Source organism: Manacus vitellinus, unplaced genomic scaffold (assembly GCF_001715985.3).
Source record: "Manacus vitellinus isolate BGI_N305 unplaced genomic scaffold, ASM171598v3 scaffold_1_pilon, whole genome shotgun sequence".
Classification (NCBI taxonomy): Eukaryota; Metazoa; Chordata; class Aves; order Passeriformes; family Pipridae; genus Manacus; species Manacus vitellinus.
The window spans coordinates 49,963,583-49,986,439 of record NW_021939396.1 but is presented as its reverse complement, the minus strand read 5'-3'; positions in this window follow the sequence as shown (position 1 = coordinate 49,986,439).

Here is a 22,857-nt window from a genome sequence, read left to right as displayed (position 1 = left end):
ATTGCAGGACTTCTTTCCAAAGTAATTTTTTCTTATAAAAGGCAAAACCCACCTTTCAGTAGGTAGACATAGAAGTCACAGTGAAGTTGCAAGAATTCCTTGGATTTCATGTTGTATATACCAATATTGGGTGTAACCGTGAAGAAAATGAACCCCTGAAAAATTATTATATTCCCTGTATAGCTTAAATAAATATGCTCTAAAAGCTGAAAAAAAAGTTACAAATTTTATATTTACCTAAATATGTCAGTATTAGTGACTGACATGAGAATGAAAAAGGAAGACAGTCATAGCTAATTGATCACTTAATTTTTGTCCTAAGAGGTAATACATAAGATCTTCATGGATATTCAGAAATCAAGTCAGGTTCAAAATTTGACATCTCTACCATAAATTGAAATACTTTCCTCCTAAAATCCTATCACTCTACCCATCATTAACTCCAGTGCCTTACAGTAGGTTGTAATTGAATTATTTTATCACATCATTTCATCACATTGTATTCACTCAAAAAAAATGTTAAGATCTCTCTATTTTACCCTAATTTACCTATAGCACTTTGAGCTGCTCTTTTACTCTGGCTCTGTGTTTGCAACCCACTCCCTGAGGCTGGAAGATTGCAGGTCTTTTAACAGATGGAGAGGGACAGGCAGGTTGCAGACAGGCTTTCCTGGCCTGGATGCTCTCCTCCATTCTAGGACTGCCTTGAATGGGGATGAAGTTAAAAGTAGAGTCCTTGCAACAGCCATGAAAAATCTCAAACATTTCTTGCCACCATATTAAAGAAACTTTGTATTGGGTACCTTCTGCTGTTGGTTTAGCCTGGATGCATTCTCTAAATGCACTTACCTGTGAAACAGGGCATGGCATAGGCATCCATCTTTGCTTTCAAACTTCCTTTCTGTGGTCATCTGCAAACAACAGATCCACATTTGGTTTCAGTATACTTTCTAAAGGCTAACTCAGTGAATATACAAAAGCTCTTAAAAGTTATTACCATGAATCTTTCAAACCCAGGGGTTTTACTCAGGAAATTACATCTCCACAGAACAGTTTGTGTGCCATCTTTGAAGTTCATTTATTCTCCTCAAAGAAGAAGTCTAGGCTTTCCATCCATTTCTCATATTTATTTGCTGTTATGAGGAACTGGGGACAAAAGTTTAGACTTTGTTTCACATTTAGACTCTATTCCATTTTGCTTTTTTAAAATTCAAGCCTCCTACCTGGGTACTTTGGTGACTGTTCTGGACAGACGGCTCTAACATTTTTATCTTCATAGGATTTTGACCTAAATGATCATAATATCGCAGTCACACAATCTGTAGGGATTTTCCCTCAGACACCAAACCAAAAAGAGTTATACTCTCATACCAAAAAGAGGTATTACTTTCTGCATCTGCATTGAAATTGATTGAAAAACTTGATTTAAAGTATGGCAATACTCATCAAATAAGTATCATTCTTCTTTTTCAGTGTTCAGCACTCACTATTTTTTCCTCTTTCTTTCTGTTTGGCTGAGAGGGTTTCCTAGCACCCTCGGGAAAAAAAAGATGGCAGCTACAGTAAAAGGATTTCCTCATACACTAACCTAGCTGAGGCATTTTCATTTCCATTTCAATCACAGAATAAAGGAAAAAAGTGAGCTTGAAACTGAAAACTTATTTCCCTGCAACTATCACTAACTGGTGAGAATGGTAATCTCTCTTGCTACCCTTGTTTCTTTACTTGTTTCCCCCAGCGCCCACAACACCTTTTTTCATGACAGAGCAACAGATTGCCAGGTATTTCTACATCTCTTGGCTATGAGTTGGAAAAACTGAGTTTCCTGGTGGTGATTATTTGTGTGAAGACAGGGAGGGCTCAGAGAAATAGGTCCCATGTTGTGAGAAGGACAATCCTGTGGTGAGAGCCCAGGTTTAGGTTTATGGCATTACTGTTCTGCCTCCCACTCAGCCACTTGATACATGCGACTTTGGCATGTTGCTCTCTGTGAGTCTCATAGAAAATACTGTCTGCCTTGCAGGATATCACCTAATATGTTTATGATATTAAAACAACCTTTCTGTTATTTCTATCAGTTTGTTTGTTGTTTCTTTTTTTCACTGGGAGAGACGAGGAAGAGAAAGTGTCATTCTTCTCTCCAGTAATCATATATTCTTCTTTATACAAGTAATGAATATTACAGACTATCCATATAATAGTAATTATTTAGGTTTTCTACAACTAACTGTCTTAACAACTCGTGATTATTTCTGAGCAGGTATGTGAAATGGGGAGGACATAAGGAGTTTTATCCTACCCATCCCACACATTGCATATGAGTTTTAGTTCTAATCATAATATCTACACAGAAAGAAAGGTGTTTCACATCCTCAGAAACACACCATCTGAAGGAATCTGAAGATCCATCTTCAAAGGGTTCTTATTTCAGGTTACATAAGGAAGGTGGTTTTTGAGTGAGTCTCTCTGTTGTCTTCATTCACAGCACTTTAGGTTATATTATGAAGCAGTTTTAGAAGTCTAGGATCCCTCAGTGTGAAAAAAGGTGTAACCCAATGCATGTCAGTGACCAGAGGATTCGGTCCAAGGGGAAATCTAAAGTTAGTCTAAAGAAAAAGGTGCATATAGGATGCCTCAACAACAGTGGTTTTCGCCTTTGAGATCAACTCTTATCAGAGATGCTACTGTTAAGTTTCTGTGGGATTAATGTAGGCATAGACAGAAATCTCTTCCAAGTGATTGGAAACACCAGAAAGAACAGGAAGCTTTGGGGAGTTAGTGAGCATGCAGTTCTGCATCATAAAACACAACCAAAAGAGTAGAAAAAGCTGTATCCCAGCATCCTGTGTGTAGAACATAGAGTTTCTCCTTTATCTATTCAGTTTTGACAGATCACAGTGATACTTTGTCTTCCTCTTCACAGTGTCCCTTCACTTTCTGATTGCTCCTAATTACTCTTTCCTTGGTCCTTTTTAGAGACTTCAGCAAAATTACCTAGCTCTTTTCTGGTAATCAGACTGGCTTGTGGCAAAACCTTCATTTCATGGGGTCATTATTTGGTGCTCACCATGGTCAGGTCAAGGCAGGCTCCATTATTGCCCTGGGATTATAGTCCAGTTCTACTTTAGCTGAGGGACAGTAGCTGTCATGCTTGAAGACTGGAAAAGAACTGGAAAATCAAAATTGTAATTTGTATTGAACACATTAATGTCAAAGGACGAAGGAAAGAGTGCATGCCAGATTTTTTTTTCTTTGCAAAGGTCTGCAGCATAATTTTCTTTCTTTTTCCCTACAAATCTTATTTTTTTATCCTGGAGGAAGACCGTCATCTTAAAGGTGTGGTAAGCAAATTATCTTCTAATTTCTGTTTTTATGCTTAAAGGCCTGAAGGTATGACCATGCAGCAGTTATTATTTATTGTTTTGTAATGTTATCATTGAGACTGCTGTATTTTTTGCAGCACTGAGAGTCTTGTAAATTTGTTTCTTGCTTCTGATAAAGCCCTTTGGGAGTCCTAAATATTTCTAGCATGCTCTTAATAAGCTAGAAGGAGGAAGAGGGAGATAAGCTATAAACAAAGAGTCTCATTTTAGTGTGCAAGCTGTGAGTCATCATTAATTACTGAAAGCAAGGCAGGCATCAGGACAAGTGTTTGTGACACATGGCCCAGGCTTGGCAGTTGTGTGCCACAGGCAGAGATTTTAAATTGTTCACTTACAGAGAAGGGCAGAATTTAGAAATTTAAGTTAGACAGTATGAAATTTATCTTTTGTCATTATACTGAATTTATTCAGCCTTTGTCTTTGTAGGAAACTATTGAATGTAAATAATGATTTAAGATAAATAAATACACATAAAAGCAAAAATCAAAAGAAGTATCTTGGACTGGAATATTTCTTCTATTGTCTTTTTGAACTATCAACATTGTTTCACATGGTTTGTTGTATCTGTAATCACCGTTTCCAGGAAATTCTGTATATAGACATAAAAAGGATGCAAGTGTCATTTTTTTGTGATTCTGACAACTACCTCAAAAATAAATAAATAAATAGTGAGTAGTTACTATACATTTTAAGTCTTTATTGTGTATTTTTGTTGTTTTTTTCCTAAAATCAAATGTTATTGCTCATTGTTTGTTCTCTGAAACTGTGTGTCTCTGCAATATGAACACCAAGTAGAGTTGTTAATGCATTTTTTTCTGTCCCGAGCTTTAACAGACAGCTGTAGTACTTTTTTCAAGAGCTACATTATTCACAAGGAATTTGCTAAGAGATTTCTGTTCATCAACAAGAAGTAAAAGAAATTGAAAGAATTTGTTAAGAGTCCTGAGATGAAGCTGAAAGACAGTCATCCAATCTCTTTAGGCTTAACTGGATGTGTTCTAAAATATCATCCTTAAAAAAGGGGCACCTTTCTCTAGACCAGGTTGCTCAGAGCCCCATCCAACCTGGCTTCGAACATTTCCAGGCTTAGGGTATCCACAATTTCTCTGGGCACTGTTCCAGTGCATCACCATCCTCACAGCAAAGACCTTCCTCCTAATATCTAATCTAAACCTACTCTCTTTTAGTTTGTATCCATCCCCCGTTGTCCTCTCACTGCCTGCTCTTGTGAAAAGTCCCTCTTTGTCTTTCTTGTAGGCTCTCCTCCAGTACTGGAAGGCCACTCCAGTCACTCCAAAACCTTCTCTTTTCCAGGCTGAACAAACCCAATTCTGTCAAACTTTCCTTGTACAAGAGGTGCTCCTTTCCTCTAATAATCAGGTAAATCAAGCAAATACAGAAGTAATGAAACAAATTATATAAATGTACGTTGTTCATTCTTTCAAAATGTACAAAGCTAACAAAAAATTTACACTGATAATATGCAATGTTATTCAAGTTAAGGTTCAGGGGAAAGGGAGTGGCTTGGGGGCTCTGCTAGCCAATGGGGGATACAGGAGGACCAAAGTCCAATAACAAACCAGGGATTGGGGAGAGACGGATGAGAAAACCAATAATGCTTGTGCAGGGGCGGGGACTGGTTCAGGGAGGGGAGAGAACATGGTACTGTACGGGGAGTCCGTGTGGGTAAAGGGAATTACAGAGTTCAGGGGAGAACTGTACAATAAAAACACAAGTAGTCGGTGTTTTTCCACTCCGCTCAATCCTGGAGAGCTGCCGCTGTGATGGACCCATTTCTAGAGTCGTTCTTTCCAGGATTCATAGTCTTTGCATTCTCCCACATAAACTGTGTTCGATTTCCAAAGGATACAATTATACTGTCTACCTGCAGACAGGTGCTATAATCATGGAGTCTTCCTGTTGTAAATTTTCCTTCAACATAAGACTTGATTTAGTTAAGGTCTTAGTTCTTTTTTAATTCAGTCAAGAAGAATAATGAAATACCCTTTGGAGGGTCTCCCCAGCATTGTTGACCACGTTGAATTTCTTCACTCTCAAATAGGTGGGAACAATTTGTCTATGAAACATCCTGAGAAAATCTTTATGTTTCAATGAAAGTCATTCAATATGAGGGTAGTCTAAGCTATCAAAAGACAAAATGTAACTCTCTGCCTCCCAACTTGGAACTCCTTTTATATGACTTCAGCACTTTAAATATGAGATATCGTGACATCCCAGTGTGGGTCTAAACCCAATTGAGAGCAAAAGACACCTCTTAAAATAATTTATCAAACTTTTGCCATAGTTTCTGTGCTAAAGTTTTACATTTTTAGGTTAGTCACACTATACTGCAACACATCTCATGTTTTTGTGCACACAGAGGGAGGTGAAAAAAATCTCACACCACCTTCTGAAAGAGAATCTGATAATGATGATAAAATATTTTGATGACACTAATATAATTAAAGCAGAAATATGTAATGATATGTGTTTCACAATTTCTTGTTAATAATAATTAATGTGAAAATGTTTACTAACTTTGTTAACTATTTTACATGGATAGATATTAATCAAGTGTCATTTTGAAACTGTTGCCTGAAAAGCAAAGAGCTGTCTTTTGCAGATATGCTCAAAAGTGCGAATGGGAATTGGGAATGTTAGTTCTATGCATCTCCAGTGACAGTCACACAGTCTGGGGGGAAAAGTTATCTTTTAAAATATTATCTGTTTAATTTTATTCTGTTTTTTTCTCTTTGATGGCAATATGACTTGGTGATGTGCATCTATAATTAAAATTACTTCATATATTGGTCTGGTTCATCTATAATTTCTAGTACATATTTATTGGTTTTCATGAACAGATATACTGGGAAATACAAATTTCCTATCTAGTGCAATATCTGTACCATGTTTGTTAATGAACAAATTCCACTTAAAAAAAAAGTCAAGTCCATAAATATATTTAAGGTGATGCAACTGCTTAGTAAAAATGAAGTTAGTTTTTAAGCAAGACTAGGTTTGTGAGTATGATTGGAAACATCAGGCAAGCCTTTGGGTACATGAAATCATCATCAATTTGAAACATATATAAGTCTGTAAGTTTATTAAACTTCCCAACTATACCAATCTGTCTAACAGAAGATATTATCTCTGCCCATACATATTCCCCTCTCTGTGTTCTTAAGCCATGATGGATATTCTAGTTTTAGATTCCTCTTACAGGGTTCATAGTTTATTCCTGTTAAACGCTGTCATAAAATTTACTACAATGTATTTTTTTAGTATAGCAGAGTATTGTCTCTAGAGGGAATTGCATTGTTTCCATTGTTAGAAATCAGGACTGGAGATAACAGAACTTATTTAAGTTCTTTTATGTTCAAAATCTTGACATGATAAAAACAAGTTGAAAGGTGTACATCTGAGTGTAAGAATGGATTCTAAGTATTTTCCTTTACCACCCCTTATATATTCAAGATATCTAATTTACATGCGCACTAACAAATTATATATTACAGGTGTGATCTCCACAATAAGCCAGGCTTCCATGTTTTATTGGTTCATTATAGCTACATCTGCATTTAAAACAAAGTACCATGACATCAGAATGGTACTAGCCTCACTCAAATACATAAATTTTTAATACATATATTGGATTAGGCAATAAAGTATAAGCTGTACATACTAAATAAAGCTTATTGTTAAGCTTAACATAGGCAAACTTCATATCATGACAATCAAATCAGTGATCTTTCTTGTCAAGGATGATCATCCATGCACCATACTTACCTATGCCAGTTATTAACAGTTCTACATGAGTGGAACCTATTTTGCGATTTAAAGACTAATTTTTCTTTATTAACTTAATAAAACTTCTTAAACATTAATACTTGGGCAACTGTGCCCTACTCACTTTTAGGATGAACTCTTATACATATGGATCTATTAATACTGGAGTTTTCTGCATCTTCCACATCAGCACAATCTTTGAGTCAAGGGAACTAAATCAGTTCTGCTATACTGAAACCTCTCCTCACTTATGTCAGTAATCCTGATGTAGCTTTTGTGCATTTGTTTCTTTCTTTTCAGGGGAGAAAACAATCTTCAATAAAAATTATTATTTTAACTTGTACATTATGTCTTATCACAGGATATATTAGTTAATTAAAAAGCTCTGAAAGTTCAATGGGATAATTTTTAAAAAATGAAATATGTAAGACACCCTTACAATAAAGAGGAATACATAGTAGAATGTCAGAACTCTGCTCTTTTGCTTACGTTGTTTCAAATTAAGACAAGCATGCAAGACTATAGAGCAGTTTGCTTAGTGTTTCTAGGTTTTTGTTGGTTTTTTGTGTTTTTTTTTTTGTTTTGTTTTATTTTGTTTGTTTGTTAATATGCAGATTTCTCCAGCATTACTTATACCAGCAGAGAATAACAATTAATTAAAATTGCTATCAGCAATAACATCACAGGTTCCTGTCTTGGAATGTGAAGCAGGACAAAACTTACAAGTGACACCAATATATACCGAAAGCTTTAAGCGCAAATTTGATAGTTAACATCCAAGAAAATTAGAGGTTGCTAACTGCTTCTAATTCACCCAGATATATGCAGGGGTTTGCAAGATTAAACCAAGGACAAGGCTATCAGTCGTGGAGATTTACTCAGGTTGTTCATCAAGCTTCTGAACTCATTTGTTAAAAAACAAAATTGGCCCACATATCACAAAAGAAAACAGCATTTCCAGGAAATGAGGGTACTGATTCACCAGAAAAATGCAACTATGTATTCCTGCAAGGACTTCACCAGGGTGGGGATCCCATGGGCTGTCAAACTGAAGTTTTCAAGTTCAGCCTAGGACTAGAGATATAGGGACATTTAAGTCCCTTTTCTCAGGGCAGAAAATCTCCATGAGGAGCCCACTTGCTGCTCTCCATGTCACACCGTGCCAAATTTGCAAGATCCCTTTGCCAGAAAGTGGTTAGTCAGCCCTGCCATCAAGCCACCTCTAATGATAAGCACACTTAAATATTTAGAAAAATGCCTCAGAATTCACCTCCTTCGTTAGGAGAATTGCAGCCTGATAACCATAGCAACAGGAATGATGCACTCACACTTCAGTGGTATCCACCATAGGGTGAAAATATCTGCCAGCCCATTACAGACACCCCCTTGAATGCTCTCGGGTCGCAGGTGTTGAGGAAACCAACAGAGCATCAAAATGAATAGGTACCGTGACAGAAGATATTACAGAAAATGCAATATTGCTGTTATCTACTCATTCTCAACCTGAACCACTTTTCTCCACTGTGGTTGTCACAGACCAGTCTGAGAGAATACAGCTTATGTGAACTATGAAATTACTATCTCACATTAGGAAGGGACTATGTTTATTTCCAAAAAGAATATGAGAGATATACGCAAATTAAAATACAAGTTAAATATTTGCCAGAAGCTATTTACTCATTTCTAGCAGAGTAGAGGGAATATCCAGTACTGTGTAGGTGCTATGTATTGCTATGCTCAAAACCTTGTTTTATGGGCAAAGAGGAAGAACACCTTACATACATATGCTTGGAATTGATCAAGGAAACATTTTATAATTATTCTTTCCAAAGTCTTTTTCGTGTCTGAGAATTCTTACCACATGATTTGAGTAAGGCCATTTCCTCTGGTCCTCTCACTACAGGCACAGTAGAAGAGACCAGCCCCCATCTAACAACAACTTCCTTTCAGGTAGTTGTAGAGAGCAGTGAGGTCCCCCCTGAGCGTTCTCTTCTGGAAACTAAACAAACCCAGCTCTCTCAGCTATCTCTAATAAGACATGTTTACTAGACCTTTCATGAGCCTTGTTGCCCTTTGGTGGACAGTGAGGGGCCCACAACTTTACGATCTGTAGTGCTTCATGGGATTATTGTAGCCAAAGTGCAGGACCTGGCACCTGGTCTTGTTGAACCTCATGTCATTGGTCTTGACCCATCTATCCAGCTTGTCCAGATCCCTCTGCAGAGCCTTCCTACCCTCTAGGAGATTGACACTCCAGTTCAATTTGGTGTTGTCCACAAGTTTACTAATGGCAGATTCAATACCCTCATCTAGATCATCAATAAAGATATTAAACAGGACTGGGCCCAACACTGATCCCTGGGGGACACCACTGGTGATGAGACACCAACTGGATGCAGCACCATTCACCACCACTCTGGGCCCAGCCATCAGCCAGTTCTTAACCCAGCACAGAGTGCCCTTGTCCAAGTCGTAGGCTGCCAGCTTTTCCAGGAGTGTGCTATGGGAGATGGTGTCAAAGGCTTTGCTGAAATCCAAGTAGACAACACCCACAGCCTTCCCCTTATCCACCAGATGGGTCACCTGATCACAAAAGGAGGTCAGGTTGGTCAGGCAGGACCTGCCCTCCCTAAACTGGTGCTGGCTGGGTCTGACCCCTTGGTTGTCCTGTATGTGCCATGTGAACACACTCAGGATGATCTGCTCCATAACCTTGCCGGTCACAGAGGTCAGGCTGAGAGGCCTGTAGTTTTGGGGATCCTCCTTCTAACCCTTCTTGTGGATGGGTGTCACATTGGCCAACTTCCAATCATCCGAGACCTTCCCAGTTAACCAGGACTGATTATGGATGATGGAGAGTGGCTCAGTGAGCTCTTCTTCCAGCTCCCTCATCACCCTAGGATGAATCCCATCTGGTCCCATAGACTTATGTGCCTCTAAGTGGGTCAGCAGGTCACTAGCTACTTCCTCCTGGATTACAGGGGGTCCATTAAGCTCCTTGTTCCTGTCTACCACCTCAGGAGGATGTTTGCCTTGAGGATAACTGGTCTTACTGTTGAAGATAGAGATAAAGAAGATGTTAAGTACCTCAGCCTTTTCATTGTCATTGGTGACTATATTCCCCTCCGGGTCCAATAAAGAATGGAGGTTTTTTATTAATGTATTTATAAAAATACTTTTTATTATCTTTTACAGAAGTGACCAGATTAAGTTCTGAGATTTTCCCTCTCTACTTTTCTTTCTGCATGACCTAATGACATCCTTAAATACCTCCTGAGTTGCCTGCCCCTTTTTCCAAAGGTGATACATCCTCTTCTTTTTGCCCTGAGTTCCTGAGAAAGCTCCCTGCTCTGCCAGGTCGGTTTTCTTCCCCACTGGTTGATCTTTTAGCACAAAGGGATGGTCTCTTCCTGAGCCTTCAAGATTTCTTTCTAAAAGTATATTCAGCCTTCCTGGGCCCCTGTGTTTTTAAGGGCTGCTTCCCAAGGGACTTTCCAAATCAATGTCCAAAGTCCATCCTCTGGAAGTCCATGGTAGAGGTTTTGTTGACACTCCTCCTCACTTCACCAAGTATTGAAAATTAGGCTTCTGTAGATGAGAAAGTGAGAAATTTTGTTTAAGAATTTTTTTAAAATTTATAACATTATATAGTGTTCGGAAAGATGTAGCTTTTTCAGAGTCAGCAGTAACAATAGAATTAATAAAGACTTCTGAATTAACTGGAGATCTGATTCAAAACCTCTTTCAACCAATGGAAAAACCTTTTGCTAATTAAGAAAAGTTTGGTTTAATTGTTCAAAATATTGCAATTAAATATTTATTTTATATATTTACATCTTAAAAGTGATATTTGAGGATATTTTATTAAATTGGAGTAATAAATTAGATGTTAAATTGTCTTATGATTAAAAGCCTGCCAGCAATTTATGGAAAACTAATACAATAGTCAACCTATAGCAAACATGGCAAATCTAGGTATTTCTACCAAATTGCCTCTGCTGTAACAAGATGAACTGGACAGTTCCACAATGAGGCTGACTGAAAATAAAAATATACTTTAGCTTTCAGGGCCACCAGGGAATTATTACTCATGATGAAAAAAATGTGTAGAAAGATTTGCAAACAACTTTTATTTTTGTCCTCTGAATGAACACTGAATGATAAAAAAGCCATCTACTTGCCCATTAATATAGTTGATTTGAATACTGATAAATACCGATAAATGAATAGCAGAAACATTTTGCATTATTATTTAATTTAATAGTAAGGTACAATAATGGAATAAGTTCCATTTTGTAACTCTGCTGAAAAATCAGTGGAAAAATTACCCCCAAATATCAGAGACATTAAATATGTTTGTAAGCTTCTGATTTTCATACAGAAGAAAAAGAAAACAATGAATATGGGATTAGATAACTCCTATTTATTCTGAAGAAATGAGTAAAAACTTAGGACTGTTGCTGTCAGTGAATACCTTCTTGATTGCCCTGTTTGGAAGGCAGCAATCTTCCCCAATGTAATATTCCATGTGCGGCTTTAAAAGAATATATTAGCACTATCTTTGGATAGGTTCCCTTCTCCATTTTGTTTCCTCCCAACACACTTAATGCCTTACACCTGGGCCTAAGGTAGGTTTTGAGCTTCCCAAAACCTTTAACAAAAATTCCAGCTCTAAAGGAGCAAGAATCTTTTTTTAAAGCTAAACAATGCTGACAACAAAATGTCCTTCAGTGGTTTTTATAGGTCAAGGCAAAATTCTATGCAAAGGTGTTATTTTTATATTGCACGTGAAGAATATCTCCTTCAGGGTGATTTTCTTATGGCATAAATATTTCAAAAATGTAAAGAGAGTTTTTATTTCCCCTATCCCCAGGTAAAACATAAAACAAATGTATGGCCCCACTTGCCACATTGCTGCCTGCCCCTTGGCACTCAGCATGGGGGAACAGAGTGTAAAAGGGCACCTCATAAAGCACATACCTCCTTGTGTAACATTGATCATCAGATCATAAACTGCCCCAGTATTTTAAATATAATCTATAACACAATTTTTTTCCATTATAGAAAAGTTTCTTTCTCTTTAGTTTATAGCGGTCTGTGCTTTATGTCACAAAAATGACATGTCATGTCATTTATGTCTCTCTTTTTTTTCCCCACAGCCTTCTCCAGCAGGTCTCATTGTGCAGGGGGAATTCAGGTCATGCTCAGGAATGCAACACACATCCGTGTCCTCAGATACGCCTTAAGACTGTAGGCAGCTATACCTCTTTCATTTCCAGTTGCTGCTCTATTGTAAGTAGGAGTAGATGTTGCCAAGGTTGAAACTCATTTTTTCATGCAGTTTATTTTTTTACATAAATGGGAGTAATGTTGTTGATGAGGCAGACAAATTGTTTTCCACTGATTACAGAGCAGACATTATATAATCTGTGCGAACAATTGTGGCCTGTGTTTTCTTTCATCTTCTTTGCTGGATATTTGAATAAAATGTGAAGCTGATGAGGAGTGCACAATAAAACAGACTGCAAGGGTTGCTGCTGGGCAGCACGTTCTCTGCTTCACAAGCCAGACAACACAAAATGAAGTGGTGCTTGAGTCAACCATAAGTAAAGGGAGGAAAAAAAATAACATTGAAGAATCCCCGCTGCACATATCTAGAACAAAACTGAGAACACAGAATCACAGAAACACAGAATGGTCAAGGTTGCAAAGGACCACTGGAGGTTATCCAGTTCAAGAGGAGTCCCTTAGGGTACTCAGGATTGTGTCCAGACCTTTCTTGAGTATTTCTAGAGAAGAAAACACCTTAACATCTCTGGCAAACCTGTTTCAGTGCTCAGTCACCGTCACAGTAAAGAAGCTCTTCCTTATGTCCAGGTGGAACTTCCTGTGTTCCAGTTTCTGCCCATTGCCTCTTGTCCTATTGTGCAGAACCAAGAAGACTCTGACTCTGTCCTTTTGACACCCGCTCTTCAGATACTTATATACATGGTTGATCCTGGTTTGGGTTTGAATAGGGAACTGGATGACTTAGTGAAACCGCCTTTAAACTTATTTTCCTTGACAAAATGGCAGAAAGAGTTCTGTGCTGTGTTGAATTGTCCCATGCTGTGAGTTGACTCTAGAGTAAGTAGGTTCCACAAAATCCTTCCTTGGCACATGTCCCACCAACCACACCGAACTTGTCCATCCTGGGCTATTTCTGCATACATGCAATAGTGTGAATGAGATAACTTGTCCTGAGCTATTTCTGTACATAAGCAACAGCTTTCCTGGCAGCTTCCTGCCCACCTAGGTGCATTAAAGCTGGCACCCAGGAATGTGCTGTGCCCCATAAGCATGGGGCTCTGTAAAGCAAGGCATGTTCTGGAAGAAGAGCACCTCCCTGACAGCTGGTAACGGAGGACCAGACCTTCAGTTCTGAGCCTCTCTCTGAGGAATGCAGAGGAACCCGAATTTCCACTCTCCTTCACAGAAGGAACATGCTTATCTCTGACTCTGGACAAGTGCAAAGGGTAAGTAAGACTTCTAAGTGAGGAATAACACTTTTCTCTGCATTGCCTCTAGGATTGCATGTGGAGGAGCATACAGGCATCTCAACATACACTGTTGACTGTGTATACAGGAGGCAGTGATTTAACTGTGGCATTTCTCCAGATTTTTTTTTTGTGTCTCTACCCAAAAAACCCTGAAAGATTTAAGAATTTAAGGACATTTTACAAATTGGGAGCATCTATGTTTTGCAATATATAGCTTAGAGAATTCCCCAAGAATGCTGAGGTAAAATGACTTCTGGCATCCCCTTTGCAGGTATTATCTGTAAGAGTTTTCTCAAGAACTGAAAACCTCATGGGTGTAGTGTCTATATAATATTAGTTAGCACATTACAACTCTGAAGGAAAAGGTGGGATAGTAGCCTATACTGAATTTCACTGACTAAAAAATGGAAAAAAAGTTGAGTTTTTCAAAATCTACAATATCTGTAAAAGACTTTGAAATACAATTCCACTCCTAGCTCCTGGATGCATTTGCAGTTCTGCACTTAATTTTTTACAGAGCTGTTTAAAAATAAAACATTAGAATCTGTGTTGTTGTGTTTTACAGCATAAGTGGAAGAAAAAAGGAATTTACAGAAGAAAGAAGGAACTTGAAAAATGGTGTGGTCTTTTGTGGATGGCTTTTAAGCTCAAGACATACATTTAATGTGCTTTTGCATCTCTACAAATCCTGAGGGACAGAAGCTGGTCTACAAAAGCATATTTTGCTTTGTTAAATATCCCCACGTAAAATTGTCTACAGAATGCTATTGTGTTGTTGTTAGACAGAACAATATGTCACAAGGGTTGGGAAATATTCTGATTTCAAACATTTAATTGTGTTTATTTTCTTTATTATGCAAATCTTTAGAAAATGAAAAGAAACTCGGTATAGGAGTTTGTGATGTCAGCAATATATTTTGTCCATTTTTCTTCGATTTTCCATGCCAAAACTTATTGACTTTGTTACATTCATATAGTCTTGAAAACATTAAACAATGAGAAGGAACAGTTATCTGTCATGAAGAAGCATCAATTCCTCTTGTTATCCTATTACAGTGTTTTCATGTCTGTTACCAACTGATTTTTAGCATTACTCCTACTCATTTGGTGGCTGGTACACTGATAAAAAGACCTGAATACACTTTGCATTTCCCGTAACAGAACAAATAGCAGGTAGCATATGTTTTTAAGATGTAGCAACAGATATTACAGGGTATTTGTGTTTTACCTATACATTCAATCCTATCTCTTTTGAAATCAATATGCATCTTGCCATTGCTTTTAATGAAGATAGAATTTTATCCTTTACTTTACAGAATATGGCAAATTTCTTGTCCTAATACCAGCTATATTTATGTAATTTCCTTGGACCCCAGAAGTCTGGTATGCATTATTATTGTAGCTGAGTAAAGTATCTTGTGCCAAAAGATGGAGAAAAGGCTTTAAAAGTTTCTTTTTATAGCTTTAAACATTTGTCGTGGTTTGAAACCCCTAAAAATCCAATTCTCGAGGCCAAGCCCCCCTCCCACAACTCACCTCAGTGTGAGAGGGGTTTTCCAGACACAACACATAACTCAGTATGAGGGGAAGGGAATTATATTACAATCACTACACAAATACATATTATAATACATTATATCCATAATCCTAACTATCTCTCCTATGATAAACCAGTATTTATATTGGATCAAATCTCTTTTCCCTCCAATAAAAGTCCAGAAGGGAAGAAGGAAAGATCCTTTCCAAGTTCAGGACAGCAGTGTCTGTCTTCTTCCATGCAGCAGTGTCTCTCTTCTTCCATGCAGCAGTCATAGCTGAAGTTGTAGCTGGATTTCTTTCTCCATCACACACAAGGGGGGTCTCCTCTCACCCCTCTCGGCCCTTCAACTCCAAGCGAAGGTCTCGCCCGTGGACTGCGATAGCTGGTACAGGGGCTCACTCCATCACGTCATATCACGAAGTGCAGAGGTCTTCGTGACAGTCCCTTTCCTCAGGGGATTTAAGTTCCCCTGAGTCAGAACGTCTAGGGCAGCTTTCAGTTGAAAGTCTTTGCCTCAAGTGTTCTATTAGAGCTCCTGTGCTCTGTCTCAGTCTGCCAGCCTGGCAGCAGCAGTAGGGGAGAGAGGCCACTTCCCCTGTATTCCTTCTGGTTGTCCCAGTCCAGCTTCCAGAACATCTTGAGCTTCTCAGCTCCTCTCTCTCTGCTGCATGTTGCATTTTAGGACTTCCATCCAGTAGAAGTCCACCCCCTCCTCTTAGGAGGGGTCTCAAAGGGGTTTTGGGGGTTTTTAATTCAGTTCTTGCCCCAAAACTGTCTCTGTAGAGCTTGGTCCTCTCTCTCTCTCTCTCTCCATTAGACATCTCTCTGTGTCTCTCAGCTCAGCTGCATGCCGCCATTGCTGCTTGTTCCTTATCTTCTTGGCTTTCAGACATAGCCTTCCACTCAGCCCTGCCTCTGCCACCGCTTTTCTGTCTTCTGCTGCCCACTTGCAGTGGAGAAAGACTCCCTCAGCTTTTCAGTTACAGACCTCGGTCCAGTTTAACACTGTTTCCGAGTTTCTGCAACTTCAACCGGGGGCTGGGGGACCGTGATCCCCAGCGGGGCTCCTGCCCCTTCTCCCATCATGGTCTCAGAACATGGCCACTTCTTCTTCAGCTACCTCATCATCCTTCTTTTCCAGTCTGGTGTGATATGTTATATTTTGCAGAGGTGCTGATTGGGTCAACACCTAGAGAGACACCACCCCCTCGGGGGTTACCATGTTTTTTTAACTCCAGGGGGAAAACCAGTTTTTTTCCCCCCACCACAACATTTTAGCCTGACCACAGGAGAAGTAACATCTAATGAAGGTGCCTAACTGACTACAGAAAACTGATTCATGTGACACTGTTTTTGTGCTTGTCCTGCCCCTGTGATGGATACACAGTGCAGGAGTTGTGTGAAACCTTGTCCCTAATAAACAAAGGGAAAATGCACGCTTTCTGTAACAGGCAAAATGTTAAAGCCCTCCATATTTTTCTTGTACAAGTTGTGAAGGGGAAGTTGCAGAAAAATCAAGGGCAAATGCATTTAAATTCCATAAGTATATAACTTAAAATTCAGCTATACTGAAAAACATTTAGTTAACAGTGGAATTTCAAAAACATATTTGCTACATTTAACTCTAATAACAAAACAGTTCTTCTCTTAGCTGAAAAATGTAGTTGTGCAGTTTATCACTTCTTTTCTTATTGTGCTATCCCCAAAATAAAGTAAGTACATAAATAAATAAAAACATATTGTTATTGCTGTTGTCATGTTCATCATACTTAGTATTTTTTCTTTCTGTTACCATATTATGACAGTTTCCTCTAAAACAACAAAACAAAAAAAAAAAAGAGGAGGAAGATTAATTCAAATATCTGCAATTGGTTTTCAATCCAATGTCATCCTTTATGAAATCCAGTATTGTGGCTAGCATCTGTATATGTATTTTCTTATTTAAAAAGTGTTTCCCTTGTTGCTGCATTTATGCTGCAAACCTTCCTGTGGCTATGACCCAAGAAGGGAAGCCATATCAGAGCCTGAATGCTTTAGTTTTCAGGGCTTACAGGACATGAACTGTTCCAGGGAATTGTGAGAGAGAATCATTCCTGCCCATCACAAAGCAGTGTGGAGGCAGTTGCTGTCAAAGAAACTTTGCACCAGATTACCGGACAGAGGATGCTATTTTTTGTCCTGCAATGCTGCTCAAAGGAAAGACATTTCTCCTACTGAATAAACAGTAATTGGAGAGGTGAGCAGTGATATTTATTAGTCAGTGGGAAAGAAGAAAGTAAAATTAGTCAGTGCCTTATGGATTGAGTTAAAACACTGCTACCCCAGCTGAAAATCTGATGTAGTTGTGTAGGAGAGATGATACTTCTTCTTGGAATATCCAACAACAATCAGAAAAAGAAAAAAATCACATTTTGAAAGAAAAGCTCTATATTGGACATCTTTCTTTGTGAAAGATTTATGAATGTAGGGTTTTTTTAAACTTTTTTGCCCTGGGGAACAATGAAGGCAAATTTTTGAAATTGAATTTCAAAAAAATTCTATGTATCAGCTACTTTAAGTCTGAAAAAATATAGCACATACTGTTATCAATGCTAATGTAGTTGGTTTTGTTTTTTTTCTGTAGCATGTGTCTCTGAATACTATGTTAGTGTGAGGAAGAAACCTAACATACTTTTTATTTTTTCCTGTACCTTCAGGTAGGGCTGTTCCTCCAGGAGGCAATACAAGGTCTATGGAAGGTAAAGGGAGACTGTGAAGAGCATGCACTATTTAGTTGAACAAATAATTACATAAAGTAGGACACAGGATAAAAGGCATGAATCTATTTAAGTATAGTTGTAAAGCAGAACTAGTTTATGTCCCTAGCTGAATTAATGATGATGTCCAGTGAATACCAAGGGAGCTAGACTGAGGCTACTGCTGTGGATGAAAAAAGGGTCTGATTAAAAGTCTGTTTTAAAGAACAGAATAGAGGAAAGATTGTTCACTTCAGCAGGCCCCAGCTAAATTTTTTCCATGTCCATAGTATATATAAAATTCCCACATGTCTTCAGGTAGGCACACTAAAGGGAGCGGGATTTTTTCAGATTATGAAGTGTGGAAAAAGCTTTCTTATATTTACAGAAAAATTGTTTTAAGCATGCACATTGCACAGCTATGCCATGTTTTACCATAACTATATGTTCTATACATGTTTAAATATAGATATGAACACTTCAGATGAGTTCAACACAAACTGTTTACATAATGCAACACTGGACACTATTTCAGCACTCAGTGAATCACAAAGAATTTTGCTGGACATTGCTTCAGTGGAAGACAACCAGGAAAGGGACAGCTAGATCCTCTTAAAAATATGTCCATAAGCCAAAAAACTGATTGTGGTGAACATTCTTGGAGTGTGAAAATATTCCATGGCCAAAATTGTGAATGCTTTCTCCATTCACATTTCAGGAAATGCAGTACTTAGTGAATCTTGGCTAGGTCTGCTTATGAATACTAAATGTACACTTTGGGACAGCAACTCTGCAAAGTCTGTCCTTGCCAATGAATGTGGATATTCCAGTATCTGAAATATTTGCTGACAGAGATTTATCGTTCAGTGACGTATGGAGCTTGGAGAAAAGTTAGAAAATGTCACATAGCAAGGCCAGAAGAAGCAGACTACAGTTCAGAAGAGGGGATCTGGCAGAAAGTTTATGCAAAGAAGAATTCTAGGAGATTGGAAAGAGACCTGGACCAAGGTCAGAAGGTTTCTCATGAATATTCGTGTGCTTTGGTTAATTTTCTTTCTGTTGCCCTCCAGAATTATGCGTTGTTCTTCAAAAGGAATCCAATATTTTATGTGAGACATTCAGAGACTCAGTTTTACAACAGAATCTTTCAGTAAATGTGTTTTTTTTCCTTTTTTCCCCCAAATAACTCTGCTATCTTTCAGCCCAAATCCATGTTTTTGAACACAGCATTGCTTTCTTTAATTATAGTCTAAAATGTATCTGCTGAAGTGTTACTCAGTCATATTTTGAATTGCCAACTAAAATGGTTACATTCTCCCCAGTATTTGTCTTTCTTGCCCAAAGCAAGTAGTCAGGTTTTCTGGAAGGTTTTGCATATCTGATGATAACTATTTCAACTCAGTAAGACTCTTGCCTGGTGAACCATAGAAAGAACCCTCCCAGTTAATTGTAGTGTATTCTTATCTTTGCAAAAAGAGAGGTTTAGTCAGAGTGCTTATTTGCCCTTTAGATCTCAGGTTGATAGCCTGCCAAAATATTCTGTCTACCTTCTCTCCTCTGTCTGCACAGACTCTCAATGACACTTTTCACCTGAGTTCTATTTGTCACTGAGAGCAAAGATGATAACTTAGTGAATTCTCAAATGTGAAATTAGTATGTCAGATCTGGGTAATTTAGATGTATCCACAAAGCCTCAGGCTTAAAAACTTCAATAAATTCTAGCATTTCAATAGTTATGCTAGACCCATCTTTCGTTTTGACTTTGTTATCTCACCACAGGAGAAGTACACTGCCATGTGTCTACAATGAATGTAACTAATGCCTCAGCTTTCAATTCAGTCTTTGGAGGGCTGCAACTGGATAATTCATTCTCTGCAGTGCACTAAGAAAATAATGTATCTACTTGTCCAAAATGACAACATAGCTCCTGTGTGCTGTCAGACATTTGTTTGCATTCACTCAAGTGAATTTTTAGCTTGATCTTTGTCTAGGCAACTTATTAAATGATTCATCTGTATTTTCCTCGTTGCTAACATGTGCTCTACTGATTTTTTTCTTAAATTTTTTCCATCATCTTGTAAATGACTTGATTGCTCTGTGGTTTCTGGGGGAAAGAAGTTCAAACTCATAAATAGGAATCTTCCTTCTTTTGAAAAAAAACAACAAACCCCACATTTTCTTCAATCAAAACAGTGTGTATCATATTCTCTTAAATGAATAATGAAGACTTACAAAATAAAATGAGTTTCATGAATGGGAAAGAAAGATCCCACAGCATTTACAACCTTTGAGATGTCATTCTTACTTATCAGATATTTGAATAACAATAGTGATTATATAAATATATATATGTCTTCTTCATATCTACTTTAACAATGCAGCAAATAACTGTTGTAGTCTTATTACTATGTATAATACCAATGGTAGGTAATTAACAGTAGTTGCCTAAAAGATCCTATGATTCTGTGACAATTGCTGGAAAAGGGATTCCAGACAATGACTATTTCAGCACTTCTGTATCAGCAATCACTGCAGTAAGGGCTTTATGTGAGAAACTAGCAGATGGCATCATGAAATGAAACTTTTCTGCTACTGGGTTTGTATAATGTCCTGCTCATCTGTTTCTATTGGGTGCATAATATGCTGTTCATCTATGTGATATCTGGTTTTTCATTTGACCCTTTCAAATCGGTCAGCAATACAACAAAACATAATTGATACCTTGGGAGTGAAGAAAAAAAGCAGGAGAGAAAGAAGAGGGATCCTTAGAGAGCTGCTCTGAGAACAATAGTGCTGCAGGAACAGACCCTGTCAAACCACGCAGCACCAACGGCAAGACTTTTCAAAAGAGGGTTAAGGGGTGAGCAGGATGCTGCAGTGTTTTTATAACCTAGTTGTACCTGTTCCTGAAACAACCAATTAAGCTGTATGCAGCAAAATTGTTACTGAATCTTTAGTTCCACAGTAGTGCCGAATTTTGAAACAAATCAACAGTCCCAAGGGAATCCCAAGGAAACAAGGGTATTGGTCAGGAAGCAGAGAAAAAAAAAAAGGAATGGATATTTGAGAACAGTGAGTCCTTATTATTAACCCATAAAATTCACCTAGTGGTGGACTAAGAAAAGATTGGTAGAATCAGAACAGATGAGTTTGCTGTGGTTACCACTCCCTTCAAATATTTATTAAGCTAAAATTATTGGTATCTAAAAGTACCAGAAACTAGATAACAATATTTGAAAACTTGACTAAACAAATGTACTAAACCAATATTTAATAAAAGTGAGTGCGGTCTATGAATGTAGGCATGTCTAACACCTGATTTAATGTTAAGTAACCAGTTCTATGCATTATAATTATAATATAATACATAATGTATAATATATAATATTATGTTATATTATATGATAGTTTATTATATTATATTGTATTATATGATATTGTATTATGTTATATTGTATCATATTATATTGTATTATTAATATTATAATGGAGGTATTACTTTAAATATTTCTCCAGAAAATGTCCTATATATTTTGCTACCATGTTAAATGCAGGGATGTAAGTCTGAGCTAGAAAAGTGGAAATAGAATGTGATGAATTGTGAGGTGCACGTTCTCTGTCATTCTTTAAAAAAACTCCAACTCAGTGAAGTAACAACTGAGATGATGAGAAATAGAAGAACAAGTTGTGGGTGTCACCATACCTTACTTCAAGTGTTTAATATAGGTACCTACATATAAGGGTACAAAAGAGAAATAAGCACTTCTAGAGCAGTTTTCCTCTTATCCTAATTTGGATCTCTGCATTCTTGTTGTTTATAGAGGTGAAAAATGAATTCCAAACTTGATAGTTTTCTTTTATGTGTTTGCAGCATCTTATTTATTGTTTTTGATTCAACAAGATTTATGTAGCCACAAGAATAAGTCAGAAATAATTCTGCTCACTTTGATTTCAATAACTGTAAAAGCATTGATGCTTAGCTCAGTGTATGTGCTGGACAAAGGGACAACAGAGGGGACAAGGTACATAAGAAGAAATTTATTTACAACAGAACAGCTCAAATGGTTGGTCTGTATGAAATTGAAAGCAAGTAATTCTCAAAGACAGATGGTTATCCAGAGGAGAAGCAATGACATGAAGACTAAGAGAGAGAAATACAAATCAAGGATAGATAGGAGCACAATTTAAAGATGATCTAGCAAATTTAAATTTGAGCTTAGTGTTCAAAAATACCATTATTTTAAGTGTACTGGACAATGAACTCTATAGGAATATAAAGAAGTTTTCAATCATTTGAGAAAAAAAAAGCATGAATAAATTTGATTATATTTATTTGTTAAAAATGATCTATTGCCCTGTCATCGAGCTTTATTTATTTAGTCCCTATTGTCTAGATGATGTCTTCAATCAATGTGATGTTTAACGTTACTCTATAATTTACTTCTTTGGTTAACCAAAAAGCACATTCCAGAATTATCATTAATATGCACATTATGTAGCTTACTTAGACCAGTGCAAATAGTAGCAAATGTCACTTAATTCAGAGCGGTCCTGCTGTAAAAGCAGTGTGAAAGTATTCAAAAAAATAATTATGTAAAATTAGGACTAGTTTATTCAGCTGAGAAGACAACAGGTTTATTCATACTTGTAACTTCATTAGTGCCTGAATTAAGTATTACATTCCTTTCTGGGGTCTTATGTGCACGTGTGAATCAATACAATCGTGGGACTGTAAGCTAGATTCTATCCCAACTTTTATGTCATTAATAGAATAAATTACTTGCTCTTCAGCCATCTAACAGTTAGACACCGAGACTGTTCAGTTCGAGACAATATTAAGTATCTAGATTTTGTTAATAACCATTGATCATCTC